At 43.8% G+C, this 15,169-nt stretch overlaps 1 protein-coding gene across 1 annotated transcript in view; it reads right to left on the bottom strand.

The window, feature by feature from the left end:
• Positions 1-14,730, bottom strand: part of SEMA3B (semaphorin 3B) — a 51,410-nt gene extending 36,680 nt beyond the window's left edge. The window contains exon 1 of the mRNA XM_007438841.4: positions 14,466-14,730. The gene's annotated coding sequence lies outside the window, so the exon portion shown is untranslated. The remainder of the gene's footprint in view (positions 1-14,465) is intronic.
• Between the last annotated feature and the right edge of the window lie 439 nt (positions 14,731-15,169).

Below are 15,169 nucleotides of genomic sequence, written 5' to 3'. Positions count from 1 at the left end.
CCTCCTTCTGCAGTATCTGTGTTATGCAAATCTACAACTGTGCAGATTCATTCTGTAGGAAGTACAGCAATATTTTAAAATCATAGCTCTGTGACATGGTCTGAGGAATGTTTTTATACATATACTGTATGTGGAATGACTGAGCTGCAATTAAATATGTGGAATGTGCAGTAGCTACAGGCCAACATGACTGCGGTATGTATTGCTAAGGATATTAAAAACGGTATCCAGGTGTGTTAGGAATGGGAAATCGGTTGCCATGCAGATATTGCCGAACTACAGGGCCCAGCATCCCCAGACAACCTGATTAATTATTCTTGGGTGAAATTCACCCTGAGGCTCTATATACAGGTGGTCCCCAGTTTAAGAGCGAGTTTCATTCCCAAAGTCTGTCCTTAAGTTGAATTTGTATGTAAGCCAGAACAGTATAATTGTATAATACTGTGTAAGTAGTATTGTGTGATGAACTCGAACCATTGTGTATTTAATTCGAATCACTGTGAATTTAACTTGAATTTTACTACAGTAGGCAGCTCTGAGTTGTTCTTAAACCAGGCATTCTTAACCTGGGGACTACCAATATATGCAAATAGGAGAGCTGAATCCTCTTTCCACCTCTGCTCCAAGTCAGTGTGTCAGAACACCCAGCAGCGAAAGCGAAGCAACAGCTTATAAATACAGATGTTTTCTACTTATATAAATCAGTCACAAACTAATAACACTTCAAAAGCTGTTCAGAATTCACTCTGACTCTAATAAGCCTCCAAAGAATGGAAATCCTACAAAAATTAGCTGTTGCTGTTGGCAAAATAAGAAGGTTGTAATTCTGTCCCTGAATGTTTACAACCTCTGTATTCGTATTGTAGAAGGAATAATAAAAGAGAAAGAGAAAGTGCACAGAGAACGGAACAGTTTGCATACAGTATTCCATTTTGAGTTAAATGCAAGAGCAGAAAATGGTCAGCAAAAAAATGGAGGGGAGGACACCATCAGAATTTATTTATTTATTGCATTTATTTACTGCCAGACTGAAAAAAATGGCACCAGCGGTTTACACGTAAAACATAGTAAAATCATAAAGACCAAAAAACCCCCCAAACTACTGTACCATAAAACAATAGTCAAAATGATGGCCTTTCATTTCCCAAAGGCCCTCAGGTCTTTCACTTCATTTTAGCAGATCCTGGCCTTCATTAGAGGAAAATCATGAATTGCAGTTTAAAATAAAATGCTAGTCAATTGCTAAAACGATCAGCATTATGCATTCTTTTCATGACTTGTTTAGAAAAGCAGAGGTCATTTTTAGCTTACACATATTGTCAAGCCAGGAATCTGCCAAGTAGCCTAAATCCACAAGGCAGTGCTGCAATTTTAAAAAGTCAGATATCATAGTTAGGATGACAAAGAAAATTATGTCCAGGTCCGTAGACAAAGTAGAGAGATATTTAGAGAAGGAAGGGGAGGAAAATAATCAAGAGGAGTAGCAGAAAAGGAGGGGATGGGAGAAGAATGATGTAAAAAGTCAGAGTCAGGGGAATGGCTGTCAATTGTAGATTGTGACCCTCCTCCTGCAGTGTCATGAACAATTTGGGCGGGGGGGGGGGTGTTGCACATTCTTTTTAAACCTGATCAGCCTTGCCCAGACAAAGTTGAAGCACCGTCAAAATCCCCTCTGGGCTTTGTTCCCTGCTTTGTGCACCAGCTGTGGCCTTGGCCAAGCAAAGGGCAAACAAGTTTGACAGCACTCCTGCTTTGCCTGCATCCGCACACTGAGAAGACCGTCAATTCCTGCGACTGTCAGCTCCTCACTTTGCCTGGGCAAGCCTGTGGTGGTGGCTCCACAAGGCAGGGGTATAAAAACAAATCAAGATGGCGGCCATGAGGATGCAGTCAAAGCTCTGCCACACATAACAACAGGTGGAGCTTTGATCAAACTGTCACAGCCATCCTGACTTTTTTCCCCATACCCTGTGGACATCCTGCAACACAATCTGATACACAGAATTATTAAAAACAAGGTATTTATCTCCTACCTGATGTTAACTGCAGTGAAATTTAGATTTATTCATGGGGGTGGCACAAATTCATGTATGATTTTAGGGGATTGTGATACTGTTAAATTTGAGAACCACTGAGCTACATAGCTAGGAAAGAGTACTTCTTTCCAGCTAAATATCACGTTTAGGGTCAAGCGCCATCTCTTCAGATACAAACTAATCACTAAGTAGATAATATCTGATGAAGCATTATGGAAGGCTATCTTATGGCATCTCATAAGGCTGATGAGAGGTTCAGAAGGGCAAGGAGGGTTGCACTTCCTCCTTTCAAGTCTTGCCTTAAGGTATATACTCTATGAGTATGCATGCCAATTAGATGAAAAACGAAACTGACCCTTTTGCCCGACTTGGGAAGGATATTGTCAGGTGCTAGCCCATCTAAATGTTATGTCAGTGAGGAGCAAAAGATAAAGTAGATTGGTGTGGGGAACAGAAAGTGCTAATCCTAGGACGTCCATGTATGAAGTCTGTCTGCCTTGCCCCAATTCCACTAGGAGCTGCCTCTCTGATATCTTGCTTGTTGCCATCCAAATTAATATTCTGAAAGCAACCGCACTTGCTGATTGAAGACAGCTACAGTGCATGAGTCTTGTTGCTACTAACCCCTTGGCTTGCCTGTTTGACTCATTTGGATGCAAACTATGGCCAAGGTCCGGCTAGACTCTTTTCCTAGGAAATCACCATCTCTGGGGTTGCAGAATGCCTATCCTCCATCACTCCATGGTGTAGATGCCAAAAGCAAAACTACAGAATTTTCCTTCGGTGTGCCGAAGGACAGGCTGCCATCCAAGCTCCCAGCAAAGAGAGTGGATTCAGCCCTTTTCCTCCTATGTCTTTATTTACTTCGATCCTATTTTGCATTTTCCCTGAATGAATCTTCACCCAGCCAGTTCTTTTCATGACGTGAAGGCCACCTCTGAGCCCATTTGTCTGCTGCAGTTATTTCCTTGCCTCTCTGGCCATTAAGTGATGCCAGCTTCCTTTAGCAATTAGAGGGATGCCGTGTAAGCCCAGCTGTAATGCAGGAGGATTTTCTTGTAACTCTTCCATGGTTGAAATGTCAACTAATGAACCTTGCCCAAACATCAGGTGAGCTCATAGCTCCCTTTTCTGGGAGCTTGTTCGGCCATGTAGAATGAAGAAATACAAAGAGACGAACACCCCCTCACTAAGTAGCTTGATTAAGTTCAGAAAAATGTATGTCTCTGATAGGGACATGTGCACCTGCAAATAGGTTGCGGGCTCTGTAGCTTTTTGCAGATATCTTTTTGGATAACATGCAAGGGATTCTTTGAGTCTTATAGTTGACACCTGTAAATAATTGTTGCAATGTGGAAGGTGTCTGTTAGAATTCCATTTTATTCCACATCACCATTCTCCTTCCCTGGATGTCCATTTCTCATCATATCAGCAGTCAACATTCCATGAACACAAAGCATGCTCAGTCCTCATTATGCCGCTTTTATTTCTCCTTTCTTACATACCCTCCCCCGATATTTTTTTCCTTAAGACTGTTGATATTCTGAAAACTCAGGTTCCTTCCAGCCTGTTGAGGTCTCCTTCTTCTGAATGAATGAACGATGCCATTTTGGCTACATAAGGACTGCAGGAATTCTGTGATAGTAGATGCAATAGGGGAGCCAGTCTGGTGTAGTGGTAAAGGCACCAGGCTACAAACTAGGAGACGGTGAGTTCTAGTCCCACCTTAGGCACAAAGCCAGCTGGGTGACCTTGGGCCAGTCACTCTCCCTCAGCCTGAGGAAGGAGGCAAGGGCAAGCCACTTCTGAAAAACTTGCCAAGAAAACTACAGGGACTTGTCCAGGCAGTCGCCAGAAGTCAACACTGACAGAAAAGCATTGAAAAAAACAACAACAGATGAATAAATGTTCAGACAGAATTTCACAACTCTGAAAGTGCAAGCTGCCTTTTCTGGGCTCACGAGTTCTTCACAATCCTAGTCAAAGTCAATACATTCAAGCTGCAGCCCACAAGAGCTGTATGACGTGATCACTGGAGACAACAGTCCTCCTCCAAGTAAAAGCTTTATTAAAACTTACTAAAATGGTGGTGCTGCAAGACTCCCTCTGCTGAGCAAGAGTGAGCTATGTTGCCATGCAGGATTACAGAGCAAGCGCACTCTGTCATGGATTTAAAACATTTATACCTTTGGCTGCAAACGGCAGAAGCATTTGAATAGAAAGGTGTGTGAGATTCTTGAAGATAATTTAGGGTGATAGGTTCAAGCCATCAGTATAAAAGACAGCCCACAGTGCTCTTTATAGTCACAGTGAGCAGAAGATCACAGGTATTTTTTTTAGTGCCGGCTGGGATACTTGTGAAAAAGAGTGGATGGGCTTGTCTTTAATCTAGCAAGGGACTACTCTTATATGAAAATGCAAAGGATGCCAGTGGCACAGAATGGGGCACAGAAAGAGATGAGTACAAGATTAATTATGCCTTTCCCAATAAAAACTCTTACAAAGTTCCATCTCTTTTTATAAACATAAAACACATTGAAGGAGTGGCAAAGGATGTTTCTTCTCCGTGATATCCTTGGGTCAAGGAACAGAAGATAAGCCATGCTTGCTTAATAACCTTTGTCCAATAAGCCACAATTGATAGGTTCACATATCATGCTAAGCCCTACAACATGATTTACAAACCACAATGACTGAGTGCACATAACCCAGGGTGCCAAAATCAAACAAACTGCATAATAGCTTGGAGCAAAGTACGAATCTAGTCGGTGAGTTATAAATAGGCTTCATAAAACCTTCTTTCACGTGAGGATTAACTTGGGTATTTTGATGACATTGGATCCCATTAGTGGGCAGTTACTGGCTGTTTCAACACCCACCCTACAGTGCCAACCCTGTCCTCTCACCCTTCCACCACCATCCCTACTGTCTGATTTGCTAACTTTCTAGCCATGACAGTTCGTAAATCACGTCTGATGGCATAGCATGATATGAACCCTCCAGAATGTGATTGATTCAATAGTCCATGGTTAAGGATATTATGGCTTAGCATAGCATGTAAACTGATTGCACGGAACCAGCCTTTGCTTCTTTGACCTGCTCTGTTATTACTCATTCAGAAATGTATACACCATGGCAGTGCCTGGAAGGGAAAGTTATAACCAGAGATAAGCAGCAGTCTGGGAAGAATTTTACAGATACATTTATATGCCAGTTTTGGAGACGGATTCATCCAAACTTTCTGAACCACACAGCAAATTAAATCCCACCCTAGAATGTGCTTTCCCATGTGAGCCCAGCTGTGCCTTAGCAATAGCTTTTCCATGACTTCAGATCCCAGAGAAGTCACTGGAGGATGTTAGCCCTCAAAACTTCTGTCCAGCATTCTGCAAGCCTCTGCCTTCTCGCTCTTGGCTGCATAAAAACAGTGGCAAAGAACAAGGATGAAGTGAGAATATATTATCCGCTACTCAGAATTAGGAAGAAACTGATCCTGGGAGGAAGAACTCTGCCATTTTTTTTCTTTCTTTCACTTAGCAGAAAGTAAGACTGATGTGACTATTGTATCAGGATTATCCTCTGCCGGAGCTAGGATAATAGTGCTTTGCTTTTTCAATCTAAGGGTAGCTCTGAAAAGCCCCGCAGACGGAAAGGGAGCAGGCAGCTTCCTCTACCAGCTACACTCCCCTCCAAAGTACTATAGTGCTCAAAATCATTACTTAAGCAGACTTAACTGCAATTGCTTTTCCTTTGAAAACTGGATGCGCTAATTTATAGCTGAGAAGCAAGCAGTGCAATGAGAAGGCCAAGGGGTACAATGCAAATGCAGGAATTGCTACTGGGTGCCAAAGTCAGCATCCAGGTTTCCACTGTAATAAACAAAGATCAATTTCTAAGTTGATATCAACTCTGAACCAGGAACGTCATGGCTATCCTTACTTAGCTGCTGAGAACTGAATGGCTATTCAGAAAGGCTTGAAGAAGATGGGCCAGCAGTAGGTGGTGGAGTCTCAGAATTCAGACAAGTGGCTAAACTCTGATTTAGTGCACATTTACACAGAACAAGCTAACTTCTAAATAGGTCTCCTTTAGCAATCAAGGGGAAGGGTTCCACTGTTCTGCATAGTTCCTCCCCATAACCTACTAATAGCAAAATCAAAAGAAATACATTCAAAATTGCTGGGTTTATAAGGGTTGCAAAATTCACTTTTCCTTGATTCTTTGGTACAAAATGTTAATTATCTTCAGAAGATTTTGTACATTGATTTCACAGGAGAAAACGATTGATATTTACTACCGTACTATATTGAAACTGGATATGCTTGCTGCTGAAGGAAAGTATGAAGGAAGAACGAATATTAAGAACTATTGATTTTAGTTGGGGGGCCGTTTTACATATTCTTTCTTAGATCCAGATGATCTTTGGCACCTCCTTCCCAAGCATGAAAGTTGCCCCCTCCTTTGCAAGGCTCAGGGGCTAGTTTGGAAGCTGTCCTTAGCTGTCTTCACAGATGGGCCTGTCTGTGTGCACCCGCAGAGCGGCTTTGCTGGCAATCCTGGCAGGTGGGTGATCTGTGCCTGGGCACACACAGGCAGACATCCTGAGGCACCTTTCAAAGCCTCGCAGTGAATGCAGCCACTTTATATGCTCTGCAGAAAGCGGATTCCTTTGGGGTTATGTGCTTTGCAAAGCCTCTCTTTTCAATGCTTTGCACAGCCCTAGACATTCAGTCTCCACTGGGAGGATGGTGTGGTTGGTATCTTTGCATGACAGTAGAAAGAGACATAGGACCTGTTTTAAGGCTGGAACATTTTGAGCACCACGTTGCATTTCCTGATCTGCACAATCTGCTTTCATAAATGCGTAGATCAAACTAGCTCATTTCTTCTTAACTTTTTGAACAATGAGTTGGTTTTTTTCCTGACACTAGAGCAGTTTATTTGAAATGGGAATTAAGCTGGTCTTCTCTTTTGCAGTGCTCAAGCTTGTGGGCACTCTGTTCTCCCATAGGGAGGGATTCTTGTCTCCTTGCTTCCTGAGCCCAACCAACCCCCGCCCCCAAAACCTTGAGCAACCTGTTGCTTTGCAGTCTGTCCCCCGCAGAAGAGAAGGAGAATCAGGCAGAACTCCAACCCCTGCCTCCTTGTCTGGTCTATTATGTAGGCAGGAAGACCTGTAGGATTCTGCAATTAAACCAACCTGGGCTGCTTTTTGAAACGAAATTCCTGGATCCTGTCTAGATTATTTAACACTTATTTTTTCTCCTCAGTCTGTTACAGCAGCATGCAGCCATGCTTACAAATATTTAGAAAAGCATACTTTCCCACAGAAGAGAACAAATCACACTTTCAAATGCAATGAAGTGATGGTGGCTTGGGCATTTTTTCTTTTCTTTTTCTCACTTTGCAAACCACCATCTTTCTCATAGCTTCTTATCCCAACAACATGGAAGTGTATCTATCAAGTGGAGTGGTGGAGTAGTGATTTTACTTCCTTTTTTGCATCATGTGAGGGGGAGGATTTTCTGTTTCTCCGAGGCCTGTGGCAGTCCGGGGATGGGACAGTGACCTTCTGAGAGCTCTCCTTGTGATCTCAGTATGTCATTTTGAGGTTGGAAGCAGCAAAGACAAGTGCAGCTCAGTTCAAATTGTTTGGGATGGACTGGGGAGCAAAATGGTGCTAGCGAGGAAGTGCTCAGTGGGATGGCAGCATGCAAATCTTCTCTCACAGTATTTCCCATTGAGTAATCCCAAAGAATGAATACAGAAATTCTGACAGTCAGATGTGATTTGCAATTTGATGAAAACTTTTTTAATGGATGCCACCTCCTTAGGGATTTTTATTTTATTTTTTAACTGCTGTAGTTCTCATAAGGATGGCAATTCATTTCTCTCAATGTATACAGTCAGGTCCAGAAATATTGGGACATCGACACAATTCTAACATCTTTGGCTTTATACACCACCACAATGGATTTGGAATGAAACAAACACAATGTGCCTTAACTGCAGACTGTCAGCTTTAATTTGAGGGTATGTACATCCAACTCAGGTGAACGGTGTAGGAATTACAACAGTTTGCATATGTGCCTCCCACTTGTTAAGGGACCAAAAGTAATGGGACAATTGGCTTCTCAGCTGTTCCATGGCCAGGTGTGTGATATTCCCTCAGTACCCCAATTACAATGTGCAGATACAAGGCCCAGAGTTCATTTCAAGTGTGCTATTTGCATTTGGAATCTGTTGCTGTCAACTCTCAAGATGAGATCCAAAGAGCTGTCACTATCAGTGAAGCAAGCCATGATTAGGCTGAAGAAACAAAACAAACCCATCAGAGAGATAGCAAGAACATTAGGCGTGGCCAAAACAACTCTTTGGAACATTCTCAAAAAGAAGGAACGCACCGGTGAGCTCAGCAACATCAAAAGACCCGGGAGACAACGGAAAACAACTGTGGTGGATGATCGAAGAATCCTTTCCCTGGTGAAGAAAACACCCTTCACAACAGTTGGCCAGATCAAGAACACTCTCCAGGAGGTAGGGGTATGTGTGTCAAAGTCAACAATCAAAAGAAGACGTCACCAGAGTGAATACAGAGGGTTCACCACAAGATGTAAACCATTGGTGAGCCTCAAAAACAGGAAGGCCAGATTAGAGTTTGCCAAACGACATCTAAAAAAGCCTTCACAGTTCTGGAACAACATCCTATGGACAGATGAGACCAAGATCAACTTGTACCAGAGTGATGGGAAGAGAAGAGTATGGAGAAGGAAAGAAACTGCTCATGATCCTAAGCATACCACCTCATCAGTGAAGCATGGTGGTGGTAGTGTCATGGCGTGGGCATGTATGGCTGCCAATGGAACTGGTTCTCTTGTATTTATTGATGATGTGACTGCTGACAAAAGCAGCAGGATGAATTCTGCAGTGTTTCGGGCAATATTATCTGCTCACATTCAGCCAAATGCTGCAGAACTCATTGGACGGCACTTCACAGTACAGATGGACAATGACCCAAAGCATACTGCAAAAGCAACCAAAGAGGTTTTGAAGGGACAGAAGTGGAATGTTATGCAATGGCCAAGTCAATCACCTGACCTGAATCCCATTGAGCATGCATTTCACTTGCTGAAGACAAAACTGAAGGGAAAATGCCCCAAGAACAAGCAGGAACTGAAGACAGTTGCAGTAGAGGCCTGGCAGAGCATCACCAGGGATGAAACCCAGCATCTTGGTGATGTCTATGCGTTCCAGGCTTCAGGCTGTGATTGACTGCAACGGATTTGCAACCAAGTATTAAAAAGGGAAAGTTTGATTTATGATTATTATTCTGTCCCATTACTTTTGGTCCCTTAACAAGTGGGAGGCACATATGCAAACTGTTGTAATTCCTACACCATTCACCTGAGTTGGATGTACATACCCTCAAATTAAAGCTGACAGTCTGCAGTTAAAGGACATTGTGTTTGTTTCATTCCAAATCCATTGTGGTGGTGTATAGAGCCAAAGATGTTAGAATTGTGTCGATGTCCCAATATTTCTGTACCTGACTGTACGTCTATAATAATCAGTGCTCAACATTACTGATGCTCACTTGTATTTCTAATATCCACCACTGCCCTCTAGAGGCCATGATGAGAACATTATCACATGACCATTGTCTACCTTGAATGTGGAGCCCCCGATTTATTCTTCCCCAGACTGGCACTCTTCAGATGCATTAGGACTCCATTCCCCAGAATGTCTAGCAAAATCACTTTTGATTGTAGCTTTTGATCATGCTGGTTGGGAATTCTGGGGCTTGCAGACCCAACATGTCTGGGGGTGCCAGCTTGGGGAAGACTACAAGGAGGTATTTAGGAAAATTGAGTCAGTGGACCAAACAGGTTCCAATATTCTCAGAGGATTTGGTTTTCTTCATCTTTATCAGGTTTTGACAGGGAGATGCTTGGGGAGGAGAAGAATTTTTGATTGCATTTGCAATCTATTTATTTTCTGAGCCCTAAAGACCAAAACCTCCCTAGCCATTACTCTTTGGTACCCAGGGCTGTTTTTCATAGAGGCAGCCTTTAATATTTGAAATAATTAAATGGATCAATATTTTAAAATTCAAGGCAGTAACATTAATCAGGTAAATCATCATCATCATCATCATCATCATCATCATCATCATCATCATCATCATCATCATCCCAGGGATTTCTTCCAGGATGGAAAGTGGCAACCTGTGAGCTGGACCCCTCAGAGGTTGTCCTTCCCCTTGGAAAGCCTTCTCCAGGGTCTCTAAGATCCCAGGCTCAGCCTTTGTTTTCAATGTATGTAAAATATGCTTAATGTATGAGTTGCCTGGAACCTTTCAAACTAATCTATCTGCTATGGTGGATCCATTGTTCATATATTGTATAGATAGTGGTTTCAGTGTATTGAAAGACCCCAGAAAAAACTCCATTTTGAAGAGTAGTGTACAAATTTTTAAATTAACACAAAATCTTCTTTGGGCTTCATCACACATACCCCAGAATGGAAAAAAATGCACTGAGTTGGTGTGCACTGAAGTGGGAGCTCAAGGGGAGGGTCATTTGTCTAGAAAGGCTCTGTTTGCATAAAAAATCTGACTACTGACTCTAATGGCCAATTTTTCTCCAGGGACAACTCCAGCCTTCAGACCTCATTGCACTGTACTCTGTCTCCCCCTGAGGTTTCTTCTGCAGTTTCTGAGGCTCTTTACAAGCAGACAGATAACTCTGATGTCACTCTGCCTGACAAATTTCATGTTTTCTCACTGGCTGATCGTCCATTGATAACAGAATCCTTGAAATGATTGCTACTATGGGGATGGATTTGTTTGCTCTCCAGCTCAGTCTGAAACGTACATGCACTGTCTCTTTAAATGAAAGATTCATAGTCACGATGCTGCCAGAGAAAGAAGCAATGCCAGAAAAACTGCTGGAAGCCTGTTTATTACTGTACATGGACCGGGTGACAAGCTGAACAGACGTCAGCTGGTAAGGCATACTCCTGAGTGCTGGGCCTCCTTCCTCTCCACAGAGAAGGAGATCAAGCAGATGGAAAAAGGAGATGCATGAAGTTCTATTAGGCAATGCTCTGTTTTACAGGGGAAAGGTTGTGACTCCAATGAATTGGCCCATATAAGGGCTTATGTGGAAGTACATAATGTAAGTTCTCAGCAGGTGGCAGCATCTAGCTGACCTTGGCTGATTTTAGAAACTAAGCAAGCTCAGCCATGGATAGTACATGGATGGGCCCCTACCTTATCGCAGGGCTGTAGGTTGGATTGCACAGTTTAAAAAGCCTCCTAATAAAGGGCATACTACTGCTGTACTATTGCCAAGAAAATTGTGTGAATGCCCTCACCAGGAACTAGACTCAAGTGGGCAGTGCCCTGTTTGAGTAATGCAAGAAGAATCTTTATGCAAATGTGATAAAGCCAGGCTCAACTTTATTATGATAATAAACCAAGTAACAGAATTAATTATCTCCTAATGTACAGGATCTTAACCTAGAATCTAAAAGAAATATCCAAGCCATTATTGCCAAATGTAGATTAGCTTTAACTAGATTAATATATTCAGATGCTAAGAAGGTAAGACCTGGCTGGGGAATTCTGGGAGTTGAAGTCCACCCATCTTAAAGTTGCTGAGATTGAGAAACACTGATCTAGCCTGTCCCAGCTGCAATATACATATATCTTATTTGACGATGAGAATGTTCTTGACTTGGAAGGGCCTGGTTGTTTGAATACTCCACAGCCAATCTGTATTCTTTCAAATGCCCTTCAATTCTCTGAAGAGTGCTGGTATCTGTCTCCCATGGCCATTTTTTATGCAAGGACTGGAAAATCCTGGTATAATGCCGGTAATAACATTGCCTGGTTAACTCCCAATGGCCTGGAAAATAATATCCAGATAGTGGTTATAAATGATTCTTTATCAAACCGTAAGCAGGCTTTGAGTGGGTTATTTACAGGACTGCATGCCGGGTCCAATATCTTTCAAAATGAATCTTTAATGCCAGATGTCATAAAACTGGGTTGGATAAAGTAAAAAAAAAAAAGTTTTAAAAAATAAAATAAAGTGTATTTGTACAGACTGAGGAATACCCCATCAGGCAACAATACAGAATTTCAGATAAAACTGCAGCTGATCACACCAGGAAGAAAGTATCAGTCAAAAAGGCTCATGCAGTTTTAGGTTGCTGTAATTTCTAAATCAAACTAATAGTTTCACTTTATTTTGTACAAGACAAATCTCAACTGGAGTGTTGTGGTTAGTTTGGGCTATGTATTTAAGAAAGATGCAAAGGAATAGGAATATGTTCAGAGGAGGAAAGTGAAAGCTGTCAGATTTATTGGAAACATGCCCCATGAGCAAATGCTAAAAGACCTAGATATACGTGAACCAGAGGCAGGATGGGCATGTCTTCAAAAGCCGAAAGGACTGTCCCATATGACAAGGATTACTCTCAGATGTTCTACAGCAGGGTTCCTCAACCTTGGCAGCTTTAAGACGGGTGGACTTCAACTCCCAGAATTCCCCAGCCAGCAAGTTGAAGTCCACCCATCTTAAAGTTGCCAAGGTTAAGGAACCCTGTTCTATAGGACAGAATTTAAATTCTGGAAGTTAGCTCAAATATTAGGAGATATCTCTAGCAGATAGTGGCTCTTAGCTGATCTTAAAGAGCCAGATCTAGTTAATACTTAGATGGGCAACCACCAGGAAATTCCAGGGCTACAGGCTCAATTGGGAAGTTGAGAAACATCCTGGGAGAAAACAACAGCAAACTACTTCCATATCATTGCTACGAAAACTATATAGACATGTCCAAGCAGTCACCAGAAGTCAGACTTGACTCAAGGGGGTCTTTACCTTTACAGAACGAAGATTCAGCAGTGAAACTAATTACACAAAGGAGTTTGACAATAAACAAAAAAGAGAAAATAATGTTCTTTTCTTCTGTTCTCTCTCAGGAGATCTTCAGGCAGTGACTATCCAGTCATCTGTTGGAGATGCTTCTGTTCAGAACTTTTTGCATCAAGCAGTAAGTTAATTAGATGACCCTGAAAATCCCTCCAGTTCTATGATTCTATCTTTCCTCCAATAATCACACATGAACGCAGTAAAATAGGAGAGCTATTAGAGAAGCTAGTATTGACTCAGTGATGTCAGCCCACATCAGCGTTAGATCTCAGATCCTTACTCTATGTAATAAAATACAAAATTAAAGGCAGAAGGAAAGGAAGGAAGCAAATACTATGTTCCTCCAACCCCCCATCCCAAAATAATATGCCCCTCTCCCACAAAGGCCTGGCCTCCTTCCACTCAGGCTGGCTTCAGTGGCTTTGCAGGGAGAAATGCTGATGCTGGGAATATTCATCTGGTTTCTAAAAATAAGATTTCTAAGCAGTGAATGCAGATGGAAGCCCTCTCCATCAGAGAGATGGAAGCCAGCAGCTGATGAAGGTGTCACCTGCAGGAAGGGACCTGCTCCTCTTCAACCTTCCTACTCCCATGATCTGGCCCACCATTTCTGTGGCTACAGAGACATATCTCCTCATCTCAAAGTGGACAGGCCATTCAACCCCATCGTTGGCTCCTCCAGGATTACTGCCATTGCTGTTCAGAAGTAATATGTTAACCTGGGAGTATGCCTTCTAACTTCACCCTCAGCCTGCAAGATCTTGATGCCCTATTGGTAGGACCACCAGGATCTAAGATCCTAGATCTTAGATCCTAGATCTTACTAGGTCCTAATCCAGGACTTTCACTCCTTTCACTCCTCAAAAGCTAAGATGGGCAGGTTTTGCATGGCTGTGAAATGGGAAGGGAGGGAGGAGAGATGGTGAAGAACCACGTGACCTTAACACTACTTCCACTTTAATATTCCATGGTCCAAGTCTCTTCCCAGAACCTAGTTTCTCCCTCAGGTTTGCCAAAGGCAAGCAAGTTCCTCTTTTAGACCACTTTAAACCCTACCCGGGGAGTAGTGCGACTATGTCCTTCGCTCTCAGCCTGCAGGTGTGGAATAGCACAAATAAAGATTTCGCTGGGCAAAGCGGTGCCTACCCGAGGCAGAAGTTACTCGGGAATTCTGGTAGTTACAAACATATCTAGAGGTTCCCAGGCAGGTCCACGCCGATTCACAGTTGGGGAGAGGGGATCTTTTGTCGCTGGGCAACTAACAAGAGGGAAGCACTTTTCCCGTCTCTTCCTCGCTCTCCAGATCCCCGGCAAACACCGGTCGCTTCAGCCCAGCAGGGGCCCGAGAGAGAGGACGGTCTCTCCTCCGGGCGAGAAACAGCTTGAAGCCGACCAGCCCTGCGACCCCGGCTCAGAGCTCGGCGCGGTTCGCTGGTTGGCAACAACGTCCCGCTTCCAAAACGGGCAGAAGAGACAAGGAAGTGGAACCCACCTGATCCCGCAGCCCCGCCGGCCGCTCAGCGCCACTTCCGAATCCGGACGCGAACCGGTCGGTAGAGAAAGATCCCGCCAGCTCCCGGTGCTGCCTGCCCGGCCGGCCGGCTGTAGGACCGCAGAGCGAGGAGCTGGCTACCTTCTCTGCTCCTGCCCCCGTTTGCCTCCGCCTGCCTCTCTCCAACGCGGAGCGCCGGCAAAAGCGAAGGGGGAGGAACTGGCTGAAGCGGCGGGTCCGAAGTAGCTCCCGCAGACGTCAAGCGTTGAAGAGTCCCTGGGTGGGGCTCAGTTCAGCGCCCGGAGGGAGCCAGCAGAGGCGTAAGGCAGGAGCGGAGCGCGGGGCCCTCGCCCGAGGAACGGAGCTCCGGCCGTGGGAGCTGCACCCCCATCTCCCCGCGACTCTCCTCACACCGGCTGCCTTTTGCTACGTCTGATTTGCGGTGAGAACGGCCGATGGCGCCGTCGACAGTCCTGTGGCGGCAGGAATGGCTCCCCGCGTTTCCAAGTGGGTGAAATCACGCCGCGGACCATCTACAGTAGTCCAGTATTTCTCAAACTTGGCAACTTTAAGATGGGTGGACTTCAGCTCCCAGGAGTAGAAGTCCACCGATCTGAAAGTTGCCAAGTTTGAGAAACGCTGATCTAGGCTAAGAAGATCATTGAGCTCCTCGATATCCACAGCCCTGAACTTTCCAGATCAGC

Source organism: Python bivittatus, unplaced genomic scaffold, assembly GCF_059951505.1.
Source record: "Python bivittatus isolate LINGU-HERP-01145 unplaced genomic scaffold, Pbiv_v1 ctg000080_np1212, whole genome shotgun sequence".
Classification (NCBI taxonomy): domain Eukaryota; kingdom Metazoa; phylum Chordata; class Lepidosauria; order Squamata; family Pythonidae; genus Python; species Python bivittatus.
The sequence above is the reverse complement of the archived record's forward strand: the minus strand, read 5'-3'. Positions and strand labels throughout refer to the sequence as shown.